Below are 17528 nucleotides of genomic sequence, written 5' to 3' on the forward strand. Positions count from 1 at the left end.
AGCAGATAACGAAATTGATGCTCTTAAATATTTCAAGTATGTTATAAAAAAATTTATTAATATAACATATAAGTATATATAGATTTTCATTCTGAGACGTAATATACTTTTGGTAATGAAATTTCATTATCGGGAATTAGAAATTTTTAATTTCAACTTCACTCAGATTTTGACTATTTATTAAATCTGCTAAAGATATATCTTTTATATATATTAATAGAGCAGAAGTAAATAAATATTTTTATATCATTTCTTTTTTGATATTAAGTAGAGTTTATGAGTTCTGATCACATTATCTTAGCTTAAGAGAGACTACTTTAGATAATCCAAAGTAATCTATTGAAAGTATTCAATTTTAAAGGTAAAAATTTGGGCTATATTTGGTCTATGAAGAAATTAAGAGAAAGAAGAAGAAATGAATATAATTGCAAGTCTGTGCTACTTATTGTTACGAAATAAACTCTTTATAGGTTGAATATATTGAACACTTTGAAATATGTTTTTATATTAACCAATCATCAGTCGTGCGCTGGAGATGTCTTATTAAAAACCTTTTGTTCATATCGGCATATAATATTCACTAAGCGAATGTCAGAGTTTCTCTTTTTTGCTTAATTGATTTGCTATTCTATTTTACCTACTGATACTATTTATCATTAGGGAGCCCAAGATTCAACCAGAGTTGTTACGCCATTAATGATGATGACGACTATTTATCTATATCTATTTCAGAAGTTTTTAGAATTGTTTTATATATTTTCTTATTATTATATTATTTATACTATTTATCTAACATTATTTATATATATTATTTATTTATATTCTTTATTTATATAATTTATATTTATTTATCTATTTATATCTTTTTTATATTATCTATTTATAATATGCATAGTCATTAAAGTATTAGTGTTTAAATTTAAAACTTCATTTAAATTAATCTTAGTTTTGGTTTTACTGTTTTTGTATTACTATATTAATTATTATTAATACATTATTATTAATTATTAATTTTTATTAATTACATAGTTTTTTAGATTGCGAGAAAGAAATTTGTTAACTTTTTTAAGTTTTTCCTACACATTTACAAGTCAGACTTTTGATAATATTTTTGTCAAGTAAACATTATCTACTTAATAATTATAATTCTTATATAATTCATATATATATAATTTCTAATGTTTATGGTTTCTTTTTTTAACACTTTAAGTGAAAAAATACTATAGTAAAATAAAATATAATATTTTTATCTTGTAAGTATTATCTACAATTCACAATCTTTATGTATCTATGATAGTCGACATGTATCTGTGATAGTGATTATCTACACCTTAGATACTTTAATATAAGTGGCTTAAAAGGAGTTTATATAATTTCTAATGCTTATGATTTATTTATCTTTAATACTTTAAGTAAAAAAAAAAGTAGAATAAAGTATAATTTTTATATCTTGTAGATATTATCTACAACTATGTTCTATTAAAGCCGACATTTACTTACATTTCTAAATAAGGGAGCAATAAAATAATAAATTAGCTTAGCTCTTAGTTGTATAATATAAGTATATTATAATTTACTTAATAATACTAATAAGTATTATAAATTTTAATACAATCTATTTCAATATATACATTTTTCGCTTTATTTAGATTAGATTATTTAGATAGCTTTCACTGCTACGTTACATCCTTTTAATTCTATCTCATACGTTTCATTCCATACATAATATAGTAAGTACATCATCGATGTTCCACATGTTAATACGTAAATATTAATAAATAAATTTGTTTTTATGCCAACAGTCGCGAAATCGTTTGTTGTTTTAAAAATACATACCCCCATACGCGTCCTTGTCAAGGATAATAAATATGAATGAAGGTGAATACTATTAGACTCCAAACTTCTCGGTGGCTGGCTTTTTGCGTCGTTCTGTTTTTGTTTGTGTATTTTGCAAGTCCTTGTCTGCTTTTGGCTTTTCGCATTTCGCTTTTGATTTTGTATTAAAATTTTTGCGACGCAGTTCAGTTTTGTTGCTTCTACTGAAAGGACTTTTTGGTGCCAAAATCAAAATTATATTGTTTATTTTTTCTCAGCAACAATTGAAGTGATTTTTAAAATAATATTTTCAAAATAAATAATATTTTAAATATACTGAGTGTTCGTTTTTTGTCTTAATGTATGTGAACTGAAAGCAATTGATTTTAACCTGAAAGCAATATTTTATAAAAAATAATATAGTTTATTAAATATACTATATATAATGTATTATATAAACCATTTTTGTGGGTAAGTGGTTAGTTAATCTTTTGTTATTTAAATGTTTTCATAGATTGAGTTTTCTTTTCAACATTGTAGAATAAAAAATGCTAAAAAATTATTGTATCCATTTTGAGTGTTATTATACTGCATGTGAGACTCTTAGTTATAATTATATTTTATTTAAATATGAGAAGATAAAATTATAATAAGATATATTTCTTAGAAAAGTGAAGAAACCAAATGCCATTAAAGTAAACCACAGTGACGAATTTATATAGTTGTTTAATGAATTCAAGGTGAACCTATAAAAAAAAATTTAAATTTATGGATTCCTATGGGTACACTGTCCTTAGATAGCTGTAGGCTATGATGAGAATATTGAACAATCCTTTATTAATTTTTTTTTTTGTTATTTAAATTTGTTCTTATTGGATGATGAATAAATTTTATATAATTTCAACCAAATATTTATTAAAGTTAATGCATAGAAAAATAATGTTTTATATGATGATGAAAAGACAGGACAGGACCGGATAATTGATATTTGGAAGAAGTTTTTGGATGTTATAAATACCTTACATTACATTGCATTTTAAAATTTCAATACGTAGATCGATGAATGAATGTAAAATCATTTTATAATGTACCTTCTGCTCAAAAAGTATCCGGATTTTGTGGTTTGTTAACTATAGAGTAATAGAGCTTTTTCAAAAATTTTTTTTTGTTATGTTGGTACACTTTCTTGAATTATGGTACAAATTTGAGCGCCATCTGTGAATTAGTTTGTTTACAGCAGCTGTTAATGTGAGAATACACCTCAAGTGCATTTAGCGATTTTTACTATGGAAAATTCTTGTTGTACGTGATTTTTTGACGAAAAACGGCACCACTGCCATCTTTCAGGCACCATATTCGCCAGATCTGGATCTGGATCTTCGTGGTGAGTCGATTAAATCGATAAAAGAGAATTCGCTGAAGGAACTAAAAGCCTACGAAAACGGGCCTACGAAAAGTGTATGGAAGATTGGGTTAAGCGTTGGCATATATGTATCGCTTCAGATACCGACTTATTTCATATTTGAAATAAAATTAAAATTTGTGTGTTTTATTTACAAAATCCGAGTACTTTTTGAACAGAATATAAAGCATTTTGAACTAAACAAAACTCTATTTGAAGAGGGTTCAGCTATTGGTATGAAATAAATTACAAATTAATTAGATAAATAAACAAATGATTAGATAAATTATATAAAATATAATATGCATTAATATTTTTCACTAATATACCGTCAAATTTTTATTGACATTTGTGTTGAAAGAAGTGAAATTATTGCGTAGTAAAAATCCTTTACTAGGTTTTTGGATGGTTTTTACGTCCACAAAATGTTTTTTTTTTATAGTCAATGTGTTTTTCGAAAAGTGAATGAGAAGCACATACATTAGTGATTTTGGTAATATTTCATATTTATCAGAAAATTTGTGTAAGATATAAGCTGTAATAAGTGAAGCGAAACATGTTAAAGAAGGTATTTGCAGATAAGCCTATGTTATATCTATAATGGTGCAAATGCCTTCAGGAAGGTTGAAAAGATATGGGAGGACATGAAGCTTAGGCATTCTCATGCAGTCAGCAATTATAAAACAGTAGAAAAATTAAAAATGGTTCTTGTAAATTGAAGAATTACTATTGGAGACGTTATTGAAGAAATTAGAACTTTACATAATAATCTAGTCTCATGTACCTTTTATCTAGTGTACAATATATACTTATTAAACTTATTTAAAATAAATATATATAGATAATAATATATATCTTATATAATTATAAATAATTTATATAAAATAAAAATTACATAATAATATATGTATATAGATGAAGTATTTTAATATATTTGATAATGCATTTAACAATTAAATTATCTTCCCAACATTTTTTCTTAAAAAGAAATGTAAGTGCATTTATTAGGTAAATTTTGTAAGAGAGTTTTAAAATAGTTCATGTAATAAATAAGCTCATTAATTTTGTATGCATTTACACGAATTTAAACGTATTAAAATATACATTCTTAATTTGAATAATTCAACGCTCTGAAACATCAGGGTATATTAAATGACATTCAAAATGAAATACATATTATATAAACACACAAACATATATGTGTTTGTATTCACACTTGGTTTTAATTAGAATTTCAAAACATGACATCATTTCAAATTGTGCTTAAAATAAAAATAAATTAAAATTCGCAAAATTCGTTTAAAATCAATTTATTTACTTTTATCCGCGTTTGAATGTGTATAGTGGAGAGAATTACGTTATATAGGCATGCCTTCTTTTTGATTGAAAAATATACCAGAAATTTCAATATTTTTTGTTGTAGAAAAGTTTTGACTTTCAAGTCTTATTGACGTTCATGCCAAACTATATTTAACATTTTATTATTTTAACTTTTTGATTGAGATCGAGTCAAAAATTTGTAGTCGTTACACAAAAATTCAGAACTTAAGTTTACGTTGGAAATCAATTTTATATGCCTTCATTTGAAAGAGTGTATTGTATTGCAGGTTTTTAGGCGCTCAGTTGTAGCTCAGTTATGATTATTTAGTAAAAATATTGAACAAAGCTCGTGTATGTGAACTTCGTACTAGTAATATTTAATTAAATAATAAAAAACATATAAAGTTCAACATTTGTACAATTTTTGTACTTATTCATATACGTGTTTTTTGTAAGAATATTAGAAGTGAAGTAGTTTAGAGACTTATTGTAATAAAATGGTATATGATAGGACTACTTTATAGCTAACATTTTTGAATACTAGACATATTCATGACTAAGTGTCAATAATAAGAAGAATTGTGTAAGTTTATAGTTATGCTATCAAGTGAGAACTAGTTTCATAAGATACTTTTGCAATTCTATTAGAAATATAATAGATATATGTTATGTTAATATATATAATAGAATAATTAACAGTTGAATTAAATAATGATTTTTTAATAAATATATGGTGTATTTTTAACATAAGAAATAATACAGCCTTGCATTTTAATGGCAATAAATTTAGTATTGAAATAAATTTGCATTAACAATTGAATGGCATTTATTGCTGTTCCTATTTCAATTAATGTCATTTATTGGATAAAATGCTATTAATTGCAATTAATTGCAAAATTGCAGTTTGAACGGGCTATAAATCCTTCTAATTATATTAATGTTTTACAATTAATATTTTTTTTTCTGAACTGATTTATTTGAACACTTTTACCAAGAAAATGATTAAAAATTGAGTTTTTCTATGACGTCTTTCATTATCATATATTTTTTTATTAGTTTATAATACTTTTAAATAATATAAATTACTATGAAGAGAAAATAAAAAATGTAAAAAAAAATTTTGTATGTAAAATACACATTTCCCGACAATGTTTTTAGTTATTCTAAACATAAAGAAAATCTTAAAATCTTAAAATTATGTAAATATAATGGAAGCTTACTATATATAAATAATTTCATAATTTTTCTTAATACAATATATAAAATAACTTAGCGTACTAAGTGCATAGTTGCACTTACAGTGCTTAAATTTTTATATATACGTATTCGATTGAAGCGAAAATATTTCTGTTTTTATATATAATATAATCCACTGCATGATCGTGTCTTCTGTAGTGCAATTAAAAAATTTATATATATTTGGCAAAAAGCCAAAAGAAAAAACGGCATCCAATGTAGTTGCCTAAAATACTATATAAGATATATTTTACGTAAAACTTGAGCGATAAATTGTTTATTGCTAAAATGTAAATTTTTGATCAATGTACGTAGTTGGGTTATGAAAAGTCTAAAATTTGTGGTATATAAGAGCTTCTATTCTCATAAAAACAATATTAAGTTAAAAATCAATTTAAAATATTAATTTTTTTGGATTGAGTCCAATTTTTTAAAATTCCCAAATATTTATTTTTGAAATAAATGTTCTATGCAAATACATAATTTAATATTAAAATTTAAATTTGATTTATAATTTTAATTTTAATTGATTTAAAATGTAAGAAACTTAATTTTTAATTGCGATATGTTATTTGGAAATGAAATTTAATAAAACATTTTAGTCATTAATCATTATTATAGAAATCAATTAAATCACGACATTTAGTTAACTATAAATTGTACAATACTTTTTTACAATAATCATCCATTATATAAAAGATATAATCAATATATTCATTTCGTGGCATATAAACAGAATTGCATTACTCAAGATCAAAATTTTTATCTATGCAGAGGCAATGCATGCCAATAAAGTATATACTCTTTTTGGCAAGAGTTGCCTTTGGTATCTATGAAATCAATTTCTTACTTTACTGACAACACCTGGTGTATGCAAGCTGACGAAAAAGCTAATTCTGTAGTAATTAATTTAATATGAAATTGAAAAGATAATTTGAACTCTCCAAGAGGTTCTAAATATTTGCTTTATAAGCATAATAATGCCTTATAAGCAACTAATTAAAGAAAATTGTGAAAAAACTATTCCTATTTATGTTACTCTTCAAAAAAAAAAATATGTCAATGATGAAAATAAAATGAATGGGAAGATAATGTGAAACACTTGGGTCTTACTTTTGATAAAAGACATACTTGGTTAGAGAACATAACCCGAGTCAAAAACCCGAGTTATAATACAACTCTGAACGGCATGAAACCATACTTCTAATGATACAAGGAAAATTGAGTGTGACATATAAAATTCTGCTTTATAAGCGAGTAATTAGACCTAAACTATTTTATTGTTGTGTGCAATATCTCAAGATATTGTTTTGAGATGTAAGCTTAAAGCACCATAGTATATCAGGTATGAATATATACAAAAGGACTTGAGAATCGAGAGAGTTCTTGTTTAATTCTGTGAATGCTCATACTAATTTAGAATTGCAAACTCCTTAAAAAAACTCAATATATATTTTTTAGTAAGATATACTATATTTCTTACAACTCGCTTAAATAACTCATTGCCATATTTTAATGGAACACTTGTTACCCAAGTCATTTGGATCACAGGCAACGAGTTAAAGTTCTTTAGATATTACGTTACATTTCATAAAGCAAAGAAGAAGTAGAAATTTAGGTTGGGGCTTGGTTTTAACGGCATGGAAAGCAGCTAGGACATCTATAACGACCAGATAAAATCAATTGAAATTGAAATATGTTAATAAGTGCGAATGATTGAACGTATCAGTCGTTGTCAAAATACGTTGGAGCACATGAAAATATCAGCATCCGGGGGAATGTGACTATTTAACTTAATCCAGTGCGTACCATGAAAAGGTGATCAAAGCTGCACTAGAAGAAAATTCATGTGTAAAATTTTGTAATTACAAATTATTACTAATTAAGAAAATATCAAAAAATTTTCAAGTCTTTGTAATCAAAATGTAAGATTTACTCTTATTTTTATGTAAAATCTATGACAAATAAATTACTGATTAATTGTTGTACTTATTGATTTCATCAATCTAAATAGTTGAAGAAATATTTCTATGCTTACTCATACGATGTGATGAATCATGTAACACTTGAGTTTATTCGGTTCTCTTCCCTACTTTTTGTTTTATTTGAATTTTACATTTAACTGAAGAGGGCTGAGTTTAAGTGAAAGTAAAAGTGGTGTTGTGTAGTTAAATAAATATTTTCATTTAAAATGCACCATGTTCTCTCTATTCCTCTAACTACATTATAAGTTATGTGCACATAACTTAGAAACTTTATTACTTACAGCAGCAGTAAGCACTTGCAAGTCTGGGTAATTCACAGGACTCCACACTTTTTATGTTCATTTAAAATATTTCATATTAAAGTACCTGTTGTGTATGTATTGCCATATATATGTATGTTTATTCAACCTTGGGAAGCAGATACACAGATAAATCATAAACATAACAACTGTATTAAAACTTAATATTCTTCATTAATTACGCATAAGGAGAATGTAAAATGGTAAAATGATTTTGCTGTAAAATGTCAGCATGACTTTTGCTACTTTAACTATAAAAGAAGAAGTTGGAGAATGTAGCAGAATGTTCCGACAAGGACACTTAAGGAATTTTAATTTAGTTATACAATATTTTCTTTAGTAAAAAAAACTAATGTATGAGAAAATTAGTTTTCATTATTGTTTTGTTATCAAAAGAAAATGGCTCACCGGCGTATGAGTAATCAATTTTAAATTCTTACCTAAGGCAAATTGTTATGCGTACGCATAAATTGAACGGAAATTGACTTAAACTGATAAAATCTCTTTGAATGTTAAGGAATGGAATAGAGAAATGGATTTTTTTCAATTACTAATTTAATTTGTTGCTTAACGTTATGCTCGCAAAGCACTGTATACTCATTCAAAGCAATTTGCTCTACATTTTTTTCTCATATCTGAAAAGAAAATTTCATTTGCATAATAACAGCCACTTTGTGCTTGAATTTTATTTATTTTTGATCTAAAAGGATGCGTCGGCAATTTAATAACTTTAATTTTTTTCTTTGCTTGCTGCAAACAATAAGCACCGCAGAGAAATATAAAATCATTCAGGATAAACTTTATAAATATTTACTCACACACACACGTATACACACGCACACTATACAGTCCATTGCCGACAAAGAATCAAACGCACTCGTGCAAAACACACGAGCGCATGCAATGCGTACAAACAGTACTAAACAATGTCTCTGTTTGTGTGTGTTCAGCCATTTTGACTTACATCGTACACCGCTATTACTCACGTCCGTTTTGTTGCTGTTTATAAAACTTTCTTTTGCCTCTTTTGTTGTTGGTGCCAGCTGCTTTCCGTTTCATAGCATTTTTTTCAATTCGTTTCGTTCCATTTATTTATGTCGCTCAATTTATTCTCAGTTGATGTTGGTCACTTGAACAGTTTGGTATATAACGAAATTTGCTTTTTTCGGCTTGTGTTTACGTTTGCGTCTGTGTTGGTTGGTTGAAATTTTCACTTTCGTACAGAAAATTTCGGAAAAATTGTGAAATCTTGTACAACATTTAAATTTAGCAGATTAAATCTTTAGCAGGTGAGTGTGAGAAAAATGTTTATTAAAAATTGTTTGTGTTCATTTGTTTTGGCAAAAAATTTATAGTTTTATTGATATTTTATTGATACACAATAAATAAAGTTTTTGTGTTTTTAGTAGTAGTAGCCAAAAAAGAAAATTATTAAAATAAACTTAAAGGATGTTTATGCAATACTTTATAATGCGCATATGCAATGTGATCATGAAAATTTTTTTTAGTCAAAAGTATCAGCAGAATTATATATAAATTTATTAAAAAAAAAAATCAAAATACAATATAAATTATAAAATTTTAAAGCTGAATTGAATAATCAGCGAATAATAATCTTGTAGAACAAAAATTATGTTAAGATTGGTCAAGGTTATGTATACAAAATAAAATTATGCATAAATAATTTTAATTTTATTTTTACATATTTTAAAGAGCAGAATATTTAACAATTTTTTAAGTGTCTATAGCATATTTATTATTATTTTATATGTTTACAGTAAACAATATCGATATATGAGGTAATTTTTATACTGAGAGATGCGCGTTAAAACTATCTCTCTTCCTCCTCTTTTACACGACACTTTTTCTATATGAACTGATCTAAAGAGTGCTGCCAATTCCACACTTACTTTTTTCATTGCGCAGCGTTGCCACTTGTCTGTTAAAAAAATTAAATTCAGTTTAAACGTACTCACGATCATGCAATGTAAAGTCAATAAATCGTTGTCCACTGTTTCATATATACAATATTTTTATATCCACTTCAGCGATATTGATTATATCGCACTCACTCATTATTTGGACAGGGACAGTATTTGTCGATATTTCATTTAGAGACACTTGATCTTCGGGAGTTGCCTTATTTGAGAATAACTTAATGAGATACTTAGCTTAGATGACAGATTGAGTAATGGAATTTTTCCTATAAATCTGGAAATATTTAAATATTAATGGCTTTCTGTTGACTGCAACATCTTACAGTCTCTCTTAAAGTGGATAATATATTGAATAGGGTATAGCTTCAATATCGAATAGCTTAGTTGCTGTAAAGGTGATGAGTTCAGTCCAAATTATACCTAGGAGTGTTTTTGTCTGCAGCACATCTTTGAATAAGACATCGACGCAATTCTATATTTTGTTCTTTGAATTTCCGATCACCAAAATATCGTAGACGATTGCAGGGCGGATAATCTAGCCAACCTGAGTGCCTCTGGAACTAATTTGAAATAGTTGAAAAAAGTGAGCATATCACAAATATAATGGGCATGCAAATAGTTGAAATTGATATCATTTTGTTTTGAGTAATTTTATACAAGATGACAAAATTCAAAATACAAAATCAAACGATCTCATTGAAATGACTTGTAAAGATATTATTCTTGTAGGGAGTTTGCTGACGGGTGACTGTTAGAAAAGTAATGGGGCTAGAATGCAATGATACTTAATACGGCTGTGAAAAGGAGCAAAATCTCCTTAGGATCGTAAATTATTGGTAGCTTTATTATTATTTTAAATTCTTTGAGTTTTATAAAGTAACTCAATCCAACAATGGGTTTAACTGAGTCTTTGAGATCGTCACTTACAAAGCACTTACTTCTTTGATATCGTTTTTCCTTGGAAAATGCAAAAAACTTAAAAGATTTTCATATGTAGCAATGACTGTATATAAATACATACAACCAAAATGACATCGACAGTGACCATAGTGTATCTATATCTATAGATTGGTTCTTAGTATACATATCTTATCTTTATGATAAAGGAGCATAACACTGGTATCTTTTGATACACTGATTCTTTCAGAAGCAATAAACTGCATTTCGGCAATGAATGCAAGAATTATGATTTACATTATTTGGTTGAACTATACGTCACTAAAATTCGTTTTTGTTGGACCTTCTCAATGATTTAACTGATAAATAAAGATTAAATTAGGTTTCTTTTTAACATATATTAATGTAAGAATCACCACTTTCATTCTGAGATATCTATTACCCATTGGGATGCTCCGAATTTTTCAAGGGGAGATAGCTACAATAGCGTTTCTTTTACTACAATTCCATACACTTTCCCTGTTTAATTGTTTAATCTTCTAAACGAACTTAAGGAAATTAGAAAGTCTACCATCACTATGCCTATCAGATCAGTAATGCAACGATTTCCTTGACAATGAAGTGGTGTCATTTGTAGTCCGGCACAAAGACATAGAAAGTGATTAATTTATTCCATTTCTTATAGGTACGTCATGGCAATTTCTGCACGGCCAGCTTATCGGAATATGCCATCGGAACGCTTTTGTCAGAGTTTATTGACTTTAAAAATTATATATTTTAATTTTTTCTATATTTGAAACTATTTAATTGTATTTAAGTACTCAGACTTCTAACAAAAAAGATTGTACAGGAAGCTGAGCGAATGAAACCACAAAAAGTGAAATATATAAGCAAAATATTTGTAATGAAATGGACAATATTGACTAGGAAAACCTTTAAGTGCTAAAATATTCAGTGAAAACGAATTCATTTCGTTCGTTTAAGTAATGCCAAGGAAAGCAAATATTTCCATTTTGTGGTCAAGTGTAACCAACAGTGATGAGCTGAGGAATGTCATAAGATTATGCGTTGGTGTAATTTTAATTTTCATACTAAAATTTTTTTATTATACGAGCATTTGCCTTACACAATGAGTTTTCTTCTTTAATATCTTTTGTTTTTCATTTAAATATAATTAAATTAAATTTTATTTTGCTTTATGCTTTTGTTTCAGCTTTATCATCTTTTCTTTTATAAATCTTTTTAATCAATTTCATTTAGAACTGGAAATAAAGAAATCTTTTTTGTTTGATTTTACCTTTTACCTTTTATCTTTTATCTTTTATTTTTAATTTTATTTTAATTTTTTGAATATTTTTCACTAAATAATTAAGTCAGACATTCAAAATGGCTCCAAGTTCAAGTAAAATAAATTCAGTTTGTTCAAAATTTACTAGAATATAAAGTAAATAATTAATTAAATTTAAAATTGATTACCACACAGTGACCGGTGTGGTACTACTTATTACTATTTTTATACGATTTTCAACAGATAATATTTGCATAATAATAACTATAAAGATTAGATTTATTTTTCAGTGGAATTGGTATTTACTTACATACAGATTGCAGCAAATATGCATATATACATATGACAATAGATAAGTAGGGTTCGATAAAAAAATAAAAATTATACTTCCGAACTTAAGCCGTAGTGGCACCTATTGATATTGGCTGTTCTTTACATAATCTTGAGACTGGTATCGCCGTTATTGGTAATGGGAATATGTATATGGATGAAGTACTTGGAATTATTTCTGTCTGGTGTTTAATATATATTTTATTACTCTCTATGTGTGAGAGAGAAATAGAATCAAAAAGGGCTCTTTATGAAGTTGCGCCACATAATAACAATGATAATACTTCATGGGTTATTTAGAATGACATCGTAGCTATTGTCAATGACGTTGTTAACATGGTTGAATTATTAAGAATTACTTCTGTGTTGTATAGATATTTTATCTATCTATCTATTTGTTATATATCTCGCACGGTATCAAAGGTTTAGATAAGCTTGATCCTATTCTATCTTAATCAAGGTAATAAACTTCGACAATAACCGTCAGTATTGCTAAGTCGGGTCTTGTATATCCCGAATTTTGTGTAAATAATTTTTACATTTAGATTATAGCAATTTTATCCGATTTTGTACACCTTATCTCTATCTTATATAATCTCTTGTATCTACAAGATACAAAATGATAGGCAAGTACTTCATTACACAATAATAACATGATATTTAAGCTCTAAATGATTTTTAAGAAAGCTATAATGATGCAAAGTAAACAATATCATTATGCTACTTCTGGTATAAACAGATATCTGGAATAATTGTTTTTAAGTAATTCCTTCAGTATTAGTTATTTAAGTGGATAGTTCATCTAATACTTTGTTAAAGATGGTCAATATTCTTAAATTGTGTGAATAGATATTTTTAATATGAGATGATAAGATATTAGATTAAAAATTATTTTAACATTTCTGTTAATGAATCAAACTTTTATATTCACTACAATCTAAGTCACGAAGTAATATTGTAATATTGTTATTCTTATACAAGATATCTTATATTCCTTTTTCTATATATTGCAGAAGTTGATACTTTAAGCACTAATCTTATTTTCTAATTCTTTCTAATTAATTTAATAAATTAATGAACTGTTGCAACTAATAAATTTGAAGAGAAGTCGTTGTATTCCGTTAACGACTGAAACTGAGGTCTCAGATTTAATTTGTTATTTTCTAAAACGTTCAGTTAACACCTCATTACCTATTGAAATCTTTAAAATTTTTATATATAATAAATTGCAATGCTTAAAGGTCATACAAAATCCATACGATAGATTTATAATTTTAAAAATTACTTGTATTTCAAGAACACTACATATATATTCATACATATATATCTATATATATTTGTACAAAAGTACATTGTTGTTACTGTAATATCTTCAATGAAAATAGATGCATATATGTACAAAAATATTAAGAATTATTCAAACACCCACGCAAAGAATGTGCTTGTTTTGAACACAATTTGAACAATATTTAAAGAATAAAAATATATAAAAGTATCTGCAGATACCTATGTATAAGCGCCTAAGTATGTGCACATTTGTTGTGAATTCTTATTGAACTTTATATATTATATTATTGTCAATATTTTTCTTCCACTTGAATACTATTTTGTATTTTTAATATTTCTAAAAAAATTTGTATACATTAAAGTATCTTTTCTCTTTGAAATTTTTATCTAATAATTTCCCAGCAGATAAATGAAAATATAATTATTTAACAATTTCATTTTATTAAACTATAATATATTAACTGAGGAAAAATTTATTTGAATAGATTTTTTCAAATTAAGCGACATCTTTATTTTGTTTATAACTAAAAAAAGCCTAATAATAATTTTAGATTTGAACAAAACGTGTTTATTAACAATAAAAGGGGAATCACCAAATTAATTGATGTTGTTATTGAAATAAATGACGAAAAGTGGTATAGTTGAGAATATAACAGATGAAAACAAAAAAAAAAAGTAATGGCTAATAATGTTAAGAATCACAATTTTATATTTTTAAAAAGTTCATTTGGATTGAATAATAAAAATTTATTAACGATTTTATAAAAGAAGGTTATGAAAATATAGATTAAACGAGGTAATAATAATCACAACTTCGAGAAAAAAAGTTGTGTTGACATTACATATAAAGATAAAGATGCAGATAAATGTGCGAATGATGATTAATTAGATAATCTAAAATCAATCGTTCATTGAATGAATTGATTAAATAATCTATTGTCTAGATATCGTCAATGGAGAACAACTTAGGAAAGGAATAGGTTATCTAGCGGAACACATCGACCTGCACTACCGTAACAAAACGTCATCTCTATCAAGAATGGTATGAAATTGCTTTTCATAATATTTTAAATTATTCAGGTTGGCTCTAGGGTTACTTTGACGAAAATTATTTGATAATCAGAACCTTCTTAATGAAAGTCATGTCTTGTTAAGAACAGCTAATAATTGTATTATATCCATAATGCAATCGTTATAATAATACAAGTATAGCACCGAGCCACATAGTTTTAGATTTACCCATATATGTATAAACTTGAAGAGCTATAATACTGTTAGAACAGTTACAGTTTATCATAATATATAATATAACAATTATGTGAAGTTTAATATATAATATTCAATACTTTTAACGAATGGCGGTTTTATTAGTAATATTTAAATATTTTATCTATTTTAGTTTTATTTATTAGTATTTATGTTGTACCTAAAAAATTTTTTTAATATATAGAAACACTTTTTGGTTACAGAACACTATTTAAAATGAGTGTAGGGTGTTCGAAACATATTAATTATTCGTAAAATTAAAGCAAAACGGAAACACGTGCCATTAAACTTAGCGCTTCAAATTAATAATAAAATTCTGTTTAAATAAAAATTTAATCTTTTATTCATAAACTTGTCATTAAATCTGTTGGTTGATATAAAATCATAAAATTAAAAATTTAATAAAAAATATATTTTCATAAAACTGCAACTGGCACAACTTTGGCGACACTTGACAGCATATTGAAGTCTGATTGGTGGCTCGTGTCTTGGGGGTTTAGTCATCCATATTTATTAGATATTCAAGGGTAATAATGCCTGTAAATTAAAATTCACTCGCTCAAAGTTACAGAAAAGATTTTTGTATTGCAAATTTTTTTAAATTCTTTTAATATTTAAGAATAAAATCTTTTCGTCAAAATGAAATTAGTAATAGTAATAGTAATTGGTTAAAAATATTTTTAAATATTAAATTATCAGTAATAATTTATATATTCAATTTTTATTAATTAATACTTAAAATATTTTAATTTAATTAATTCACATTACCACAATTAAGTATTTAGACTGTGCATTGATAGGCAGCAGACTCTCACACAATTTTACTGGTCACTCGTATTAAAATATTTGCATATTGCAATTTGTTTGAAATTTAAAATTATTACAAAATTCTTTTTTTAATACTAATACTAGCTATTTTTAGGTTTAACAACAATTTAAGATAATAAATTAAATAAGATTTAAATAAACCAGTTAATGCATTTTAACATTTGTTGCTCGTCCTCAACTGAGAATGGAAATGTTCAGATACATTGTATCAATAAAAAATCTATTCACAAAATATTTTCGTTATTTCGTCACACAGTAAACAAAATCAAAATCAATTTATGAATTACAATGGATATGCAGACCAATATTCTTTGTCATCATCATAACTGCCTTTTTTTATAAATCAAATATTTTAAGACTGGTTTTATTTTATTAAAACTTTAGTCTGATTTAAAAATAGAATGAAATATACGCATTTTAACATGAAGTGAATCCCATTTTGGCATGATCATATGTTTAGAATAATTTATAGTAACATTTTTAAATTTTTTATATTTATTGCAATATTATTTGGTTTAGTAGGTGGGTGGAGAGGTTAAATTGTTTAATCATTAAGTGCAATGCATAGACCTCAGCGATATTAAAAGTACTAGTTAGTGACACTGTAAGAGATTTATTGTGAGCTAATATCTCTAAGGGACTATTATCATAAAGTCGGTTTTGTTTTTTAGGATTTCAAATTTTATTTCGATCATATTTTTTGTATATTTCTATACGCATTTCGGCAAATTCGCTTTTTCACATTTTCAGATTCAGCTGAATATATTTAATGATATATAAATATAAATTTAATAACATATTTAATAATATATTCAGCATCTAGGTTTTACTTCATCCAAACCCTTCATCCAATCACTATCCTATCGCTAATTTATAACAAATACAGGTTAATTACATATAACACATTTCTTAGCTTATACTTATCAATTATAAGTATAGGCAGGTAATTACTATCTATATTATCTTAATATAATGTATGTACAAAATTTTTTAAAATTTATTCATAAGTTTTATAAGATATATCTAGAAAATTTGTAGAAATTTCTTTCTAAAAGATAATATCTCTTTTTTTTCTGTTTGAGTTAAATATAGTTAAATTTGTTAATATATTTGTTTTTGAACAATTTCTATTTATTTACTATTTATTTTTTATTTTCTATATATGTAATTTTAAATATTCTATTGCCACATTTCGCTCATATTAAATAACATTTAGTGGGCTTCTTGCGCATTTAATTTGAAAACCTAATTCAATTAATGGTAATTCGTTTCTCCCACACATTCGAACTCGCACCCGCAAAGCCGTCATCCAATATCTGCTGTAACATTCACACAATTAGCTAACAGAAACTCATATTAAGCTGTTATGTGCGCAATTATTGTATATGTAATTTGGCTTATAATTGCTTGTTAATTATAATTTCAATATTTGTACATTGCTTAATAAGAATTACGTACACTGTGTAGAGAGTAAGAAGAAGCAAGTATTACGCCAGGAGTACGGGAATGTAAGAGCTTCTGTACTTAACATACAATCGCGAAATTTTCTGTTATAGATATGTTATTAAATATTCAACGTTTTGTTTAATCATTGTTTAATACTTTAAATAATGAAATATATGTTTATATGGTTTATAA

Source organism: Teleopsis dalmanni, chromosome 2 (genome assembly GCF_002237135.1).
Source record: "Teleopsis dalmanni isolate 2A chromosome 2, ASM223713v2, whole genome shotgun sequence".
NCBI lineage: Eukaryota > Metazoa > Arthropoda > Insecta > Diptera > Diopsidae > Teleopsis > Teleopsis dalmanni.